We start from the raw sequence: 6,127 nt of genomic DNA, 5'->3' as shown, positions 1-6,127 counted from the left end.
GCATTTGACTGCATGGAATAGTATTTCTTTCATTCATCCAATTGATCAATGACTATTTGCTGGATGAAAGAAGGAAAGAACTGCTTCTTATTGGTGTGTTGAAGGCCTTTGTGCCTTTTTATCAACTGCATTTGACCCCCCTCCCACAAAAGGCAGGGAAGGCAAGGAGGAGCTGCTGGTCCTCTGGAGAAGGGACAGAGGCTCCAAAGGAGAGAGGACAGAGGGGGATGGCAGGTGTGTAAAAGCCACGGGCACTGCTGCTCTCACACCCGGTAGACCTCTTCTCTCAGCTCTCCTTAAGAGTCAGCATCAGGCCAATGACTGGGGTAGGTGACACACGGAGCACTCATGGCCTAGCTGGGCCCAGTGCTGGGTCCCGAATGGCCTCTCTCACACCTTCCTTCCTTCCTCCTTCGCCTTCTTCCTCCCTCTCCCTGTCTCTCCCTGCCTCTCTTAGTGAAAGGACTCCCTTGACAACAGTATAAGGTTTCAATTGTCTGTGTCTTGGGAAATTACAAGATCTTTCCCCCTTTCTCTTTTTAACCAGGATTACACATTCAGAGTAAGCTGGCTCTCAGGGCCTGCCCAGCTGCTGCAGGGCTGGAGGATGCCAGAGACTTCTGGGCTTGGCCACCCAGTGCAGGGTGGTCAGGTCACAGTGAAAGCCACCAGGCCTGCTCTCCCCTCTTCTGAACTCCAGAACCCCCCTTTCAGAATTCTGAGAGTCCCAGGCGTCCTTGCAGAGGAGGGGGGTGCAGCTCAGACCTGCTCTCCCCAGTCAGGCGTCTGGCCACCAAGTCTCCTTCCATTCCAAGGACAACTACAGCAGGAGGGAAAGATGGGAGACACCAGGTTATTTGTGATCTGACCATTCTCCTTTAGAAAGAGAAGCATTTCACAATATATACATGGAGCAAACCGTTTTTTATATCTTAAACTCATACAAATTATATGTTAATTATATCTCAATAAAAAATGGGTTAAAAAGAAAGAGAAGCAGGCCAAGAGGGTAGATAAGATTATGAGAACAGCAAAGGGGAGAGAGTGAAGAGAAACAAAAAAAAGGAGGGACTCTGCAAATTTCCTGTAGCCGTGGGCCCTGAGCTCTGGCCACCAAGAGGAAGTGGGGTTCTGAGGACATGGCCTGAAACAGTCTTCTTCAGAAAATTAGAAAGGATCAAGAGGCACCTGGCTGGCTTAGTTGGTAGAGCATATGACTCTTGATCTTGAGTTCAAGGCCCACATTGGGCATGGAGCCTACTTAAAAAAAAAGAAAGAAAATTAGAAAAGTTCAAAATAGCGATTTTGGAGTGCAGGAGGAAGGCTGAGCTCTTCCATCATCAGTAACATTCACTGGGTACAGCTCTTCTCTACACTGATAATCAGAGCAAGTTGCTCCTGGGTGTAAAAGTGCACATACTGTCCCCTAATTTGAAAGGCCTGGGAAATGTGGCCACGTTTTGGCCATTCCCCCCACTCATGGACAGTGGAGGTTGTGCGCTCATAGCACATTGGAGGCTAGGCATCGCCAAAGCCCTGATTGTACAGGGGGAAACCCTTGTTCTAGTGATGAAACCTACTCCAAGACCCAGGCCCCAACACACTGCCTCCCCCTCACACACCAGAGCAGGGGGTGCGGGGTGGGGGGTGGCCAACTAATGCCTCAGTGCAAAGTGATTTAAACAAATGAAATAGACACGGTGCCAAGGTACACAGGCTGTGGTTGTGGAGTTGGGTTCTTGAGGCAGAGGTTGGAAGTGGAAACAGTCAACTTTTGGCCTTTGAAGGTCTCTGAAAGGCCAGGCTGCTGTCAGCCTTCCCCAGTCCCCCAGGGCTCCTGCTTGGCTGCTGGGCGCTTGGTATTTTCCAGGACACAATATTGGGCACCTTAAAAGAGGACTGAGGGGAGTCAGGATCAGCGTCTGGCTCAGATTTCCTTACTCGGGGCGGACACGGTCTTAGGAAACTGCCCACAGTGCACAGTCCTATCATTCAAATGAAATATAAAACCCCAGGCCTGGGGAGTCACACGTGGTCACCAAGGACACCCCGGCCTGGGGCTAAGCCAAGGGCATTAGCCTGGGCGGCTCAGGACTGCTCCGCAGCTGGGATCAGTCCTTTTCTCAGACCCCCCCAGTACCACCCCACTCAGGACCCTCTAAGGACCCTCCAGCTGGTCCCTCTTAAGTGCAATATTCCCTGTGCTTACCTTGGGGCTCACTGTGCTATGGAAACAGCATGCAACTTCCCAGGTTATGAGAAATAACTTTCCTAAGAGTGTCACCAGCTGCAGACGCCCCTGTCATAAACTGTCCCAGCTCTAAGCCGCCTAGGGCTTTTATCCCCTCCCTCTTAGCTACTCATTACCCAGCTTAATTAGGCCAGGAAATGCTCACGCAGAGGACACTCTCGGCAGGAGGCGAGGCTGGAGGAGAGATTCTCAGCAGCTCCACTTCCTGAGGCTGGAGCTGGGGGCTGGGGAAAGCCTGGTGAAGGACTGTGGAGATGGCAGGGCTGTGTCCTCCAGCGAACAGCTGCTGGGAAGGAGGCAGAGATGCGCACATTTGCTCCTCAGGCCCTCCAGGGAGCTGAGGGTTGTACTTGTTTACGGGAACAGCACCGGATCTGAAAGCTTGGATGCGCCTACTCACCCCCACCTTCCCCTCCCATCTCAATTAACCAGCCCCACCCCCCCAACATCACGCTTTCACCCTCCTAACCACTTACAGTATTTCAGCCCAGTCTCTGACATAATCACAGCCAGACACAGCCTGAGACTGCCTCCCGTGTTCGGCCAGCCCCTGACCTTCACCCTAAACTGCTTTGGTTGTTTGTGTGGCCGGCTAGGCCTCCCCAGGAAGATAACGCCAAGGTTCTTATGAGGTGAATGCAGGAATGAGTTTGCCTTTCTGCTGCAGTGGTGGGCGAGAGGCAGGTAACACTGTCTGGTGGTTAATACAGGGGATTGAGAGTCTGAAGTCCAGCCTTGCTGTCCTCTGTAATTCTGTGACCTTGGATAAACTGTTTCATCTTTCTGAGCCTCAGTTTCCTTAGCTGTGAAAACAGAGAGTGTGCTACCGACCTCCTGCGAGGCTGAGACTATCTACTATATCCTCATGGCAGAGAACGTTCAGGAGGAACTAGCGGGTGTTACCTTGTCAGGACTTTGGCCAGTGGGCTTTGCCTCTGAGCAGTGAGGAGGTCTGCGTTTAGGGATGCCCCACCCCCACTTCTCTTTAAGGGAAACCTAAGAAAAGGGGAAGTAATATTGGAGTTCTTAAGATCTATCAGAGCCATTCATACTTACATGATTTCACTTAATTATTCAATTATCTGTTGAGGCTTCTGGATACAAGTGAGTGAACTGAGGCTCAGACAGGGTGGGTGATAGCTGAAAGGCAGAGCAGATCACGGGTTACAGGATCTGGTAAGTCTGAGACTGTGCCATGGCCTGGAAATGTCAGGCCACCAACCTACAGTGAGGAGGGTGACCTGAATCCTAGCACCAACCAGCAGATCGTCACTCTCCAAGAGGGGATTTTGAAGGCTTAGAGTCAGAATGTCATCCAAGAATGAGTCTGTCTGTGGTGGCTCTCTAGTCCCAAGGAACACACACCCACCGACCTTTTCAACAGTTCCTGGGTTCTGTTTTATGCCTTGCTGCTTCCATTGCAACAATGTTTTCTGAGAAAATGTACATTTCTTGACAAGTGACCTCATTTCCCTCACCTGTAGGAAGACAAAAATGATTCTTGGCTCTCGGATATCCAATAGTGCCATGATCAGAAGGTTCTTGTAACTTTGAAAAGTGCTTCCCATTCTACCAAGAAAAAATGAAAATGTTCCATAGTAGAGATGGGGTGGGGGTGTTGAGGAGGATGGGGACCTCCAATTGTATTCAGAGGAGGACAGTAGTCTGTTTCCCCACAGAGAACACCTGGGGACCTAGGTCCTCCCCCACCCCAAGGGAATCTTCGTCTGCTTTTGATCCACCTGAGAAATGGCACCCCTACCTCCCTAAACTCCTGTCCAGTGGTTTTGGGGGTCCACTGTTTTTAGGGGTCCATTTACTTGACCGGTAAAGTGGTTCTCACTTGAAATCCATAAAAGCAAAGGAAACTCCCAGCTGAGCAGTCAGGCGCACACTGAACCTTGGAATCCTAAACCTTGAGGGTCTCCAGCTTCATTGCTCTCTACTTGTGATCTGAGGTGAGTGAAGACAGGATAACGCAAACAACTCAGCGATTTCCCAGGATGCTAGAAATGTTCTCGTGCAGAACTTCTCTGCAGCTCTAGGGAATAAGACTTGAGTAAAGTTCCAGGGAAGCAGTGTGGGCTTTAGGCACAGAAGGCCCTAAGCTGTTGGCAAATCATTCTGACTGGCCAAGGAGGCAAGGCCCACGCGGGTGGGGGATGAAGGTTTAGGAAGGCGTAGGATGGCCTGTGCACTGGGCAAGGTGCGGGGCCTTCCACCCCAGGACTCCATTTACGAGGGTGTCGTGAAGTATGAGCTCAGAAGGGTGAGGGTGGGGGAGAGAGCTGCTGGGACACAGAACCAGGACACTGTCTCTGGCACACAGGAATTTCCCTTTCGGCACCATCTGCCGCACCTTTTAGGCCTGGCTCTCCTTCCTTCAATCTATGCCCCACCCCTCCCTCTTCCCACCCACTGGGAGGCATCCTCTTCCTCCAGGGAGGGGGGGGCTCCCACACCAAGGCAGGAGTGGGAGATGCTGCCTCGCCCTGAGCAGCTTGGGGGCAAACATCTGCTCACTGTCATTGTTTCTCGCTACTTAGGGGGTGGGAGGGATCTGGTGGAGCTCAACAGAACCACACACAAGAGCTGCACTTTGGTGTCTCCTCCTCCAAGGGAGCAGGGAAAAGCTGAAAATTCCCCTGGGTCTCGGAGGAGGGATTTTCAGCGTGTCGTTCCCACAGGGCGGGGGCTGCTGCTGGCGGAGGAGCTGGAGGAAGGGTGATACTCACCCTCCTTGGCAACACCCCTCATTTGTTCCCTGGCTCCCTGGTGCCTGGCAAGGCCACGTGGCTGAGGGATACAGTCACCTGTGTCCCTCCCTCCCCTCTGGGTCTGCCCCTGTGCCACTTCTAACCACCAGGCTTGCAGCTGAGCACCTGGAGTCTTGGGTGTAGGCAGGCGTTCATCTCACCAAACGGCCGATTGCCAGGGTGAGGGCACTGAATCACACATACCACGGGGACTGTAGGTTCACATAGTCACCAGCTAACCCGCTCAGGAAATGCAGGGATTTGTTCCAGCATCTTCCTTGACAACCCCACCTACCTAACACCAAGTTTCAAATGCCAGGTTTGAGATAGAGGGAACCACTGTGAAGTGATTCTGGAAGTATTGGTGTTAGGGATGTAGTGGTAAACAGAGAGGATGAAGCAGGCCCCTGCTCAGGGGATGCCCTGCAGTCTGCTGGAGGGGTAAGCGCCACAGGTGGTAAGCCCCAATGCAGATAGAAGGACAGACCGTGGGGAGCCCAGGAGGTAAGTGAGAGCTGCAGCAGGTGAAGGGAAGGTATCTCTGAGGAAGTGATGTTTAAGCTGAGGTGAGCAGAGGTTAGGCAGGCTTGGCTAGTCTGGCAGGTGGCTGCCAGAGTTAAAGTTCTAAGACAGTATGAGGCAACACATTCCAGAACCCAGGCAGGCTCCAAGTCAGAGTTCTGATTCTGGGCTTTCTAATGATTCATTGTGTGGTCAGACTAGCAGGCCTTAATTACCCTATGGACGATGCTATCAGACTGTCTCCCAAGGATAAGAAATGTGTGCCTTAAAAGTGTTCTGAGATCTCCAGACAAGACCCAGCATATTGTTATTATCAGTGGCAACATGTTATTTCTAGTTTCTACCCACTCCACGAAAATAAGAGCCTTCTCAGAGTGGTGCCCCATCCCTTCCCAGCCTCAGCCAGGCACTTCCCCTTAAGGTTAATATAGATCATGCAGATGGTTCCAGATACCTTTATTCCCTCCTTCCTGATGGATGTTCTTGCAAATGTAGAGAGATTCCTGTTTCTGCTGTCTCTCCTTCCATGTCATCTTTATCATGACTTTTTTTTTCAAGGACCCAAAGTATTTGGAGTGAGTCAAGTCACTGCCTACCC

General features: G+C 51.5%; 1 long non-coding RNA gene across 2 annotated transcripts; it reads right to left on the bottom strand.

The window, feature by feature from the left end:
* Positions 1-979: 979 nt before the first annotated feature.
* On the bottom strand, positions 980-5,623 carry LOC122472650. Of its 2 annotated transcripts, none has more exons than XR_006294491.1 (5): positions 5,495-5,623; positions 4,095-4,204; positions 3,625-3,729; positions 3,308-3,391; positions 980-2,537 (listed from the first exon to the last, which is right to left on the bottom strand). It is a non-coding gene; the product is annotated as an uncharacterized LOC122472650 (long non-coding RNA). The 2 variants fall into 2 exon arrangements; XR_006294490.1 differs by having other exon boundaries at positions 980-2,534.
* Between the last annotated feature and the right edge of the window lie 504 nt (positions 5,624-6,127).

Source organism: Prionailurus bengalensis, chromosome B4, assembly GCF_016509475.1.
Source record: "Prionailurus bengalensis isolate Pbe53 chromosome B4, Fcat_Pben_1.1_paternal_pri, whole genome shotgun sequence".
Classification (NCBI taxonomy): domain Eukaryota; kingdom Metazoa; phylum Chordata; class Mammalia; order Carnivora; family Felidae; genus Prionailurus; species Prionailurus bengalensis.
This window is presented reverse-complemented; position numbering and strand designations above follow the sequence as displayed.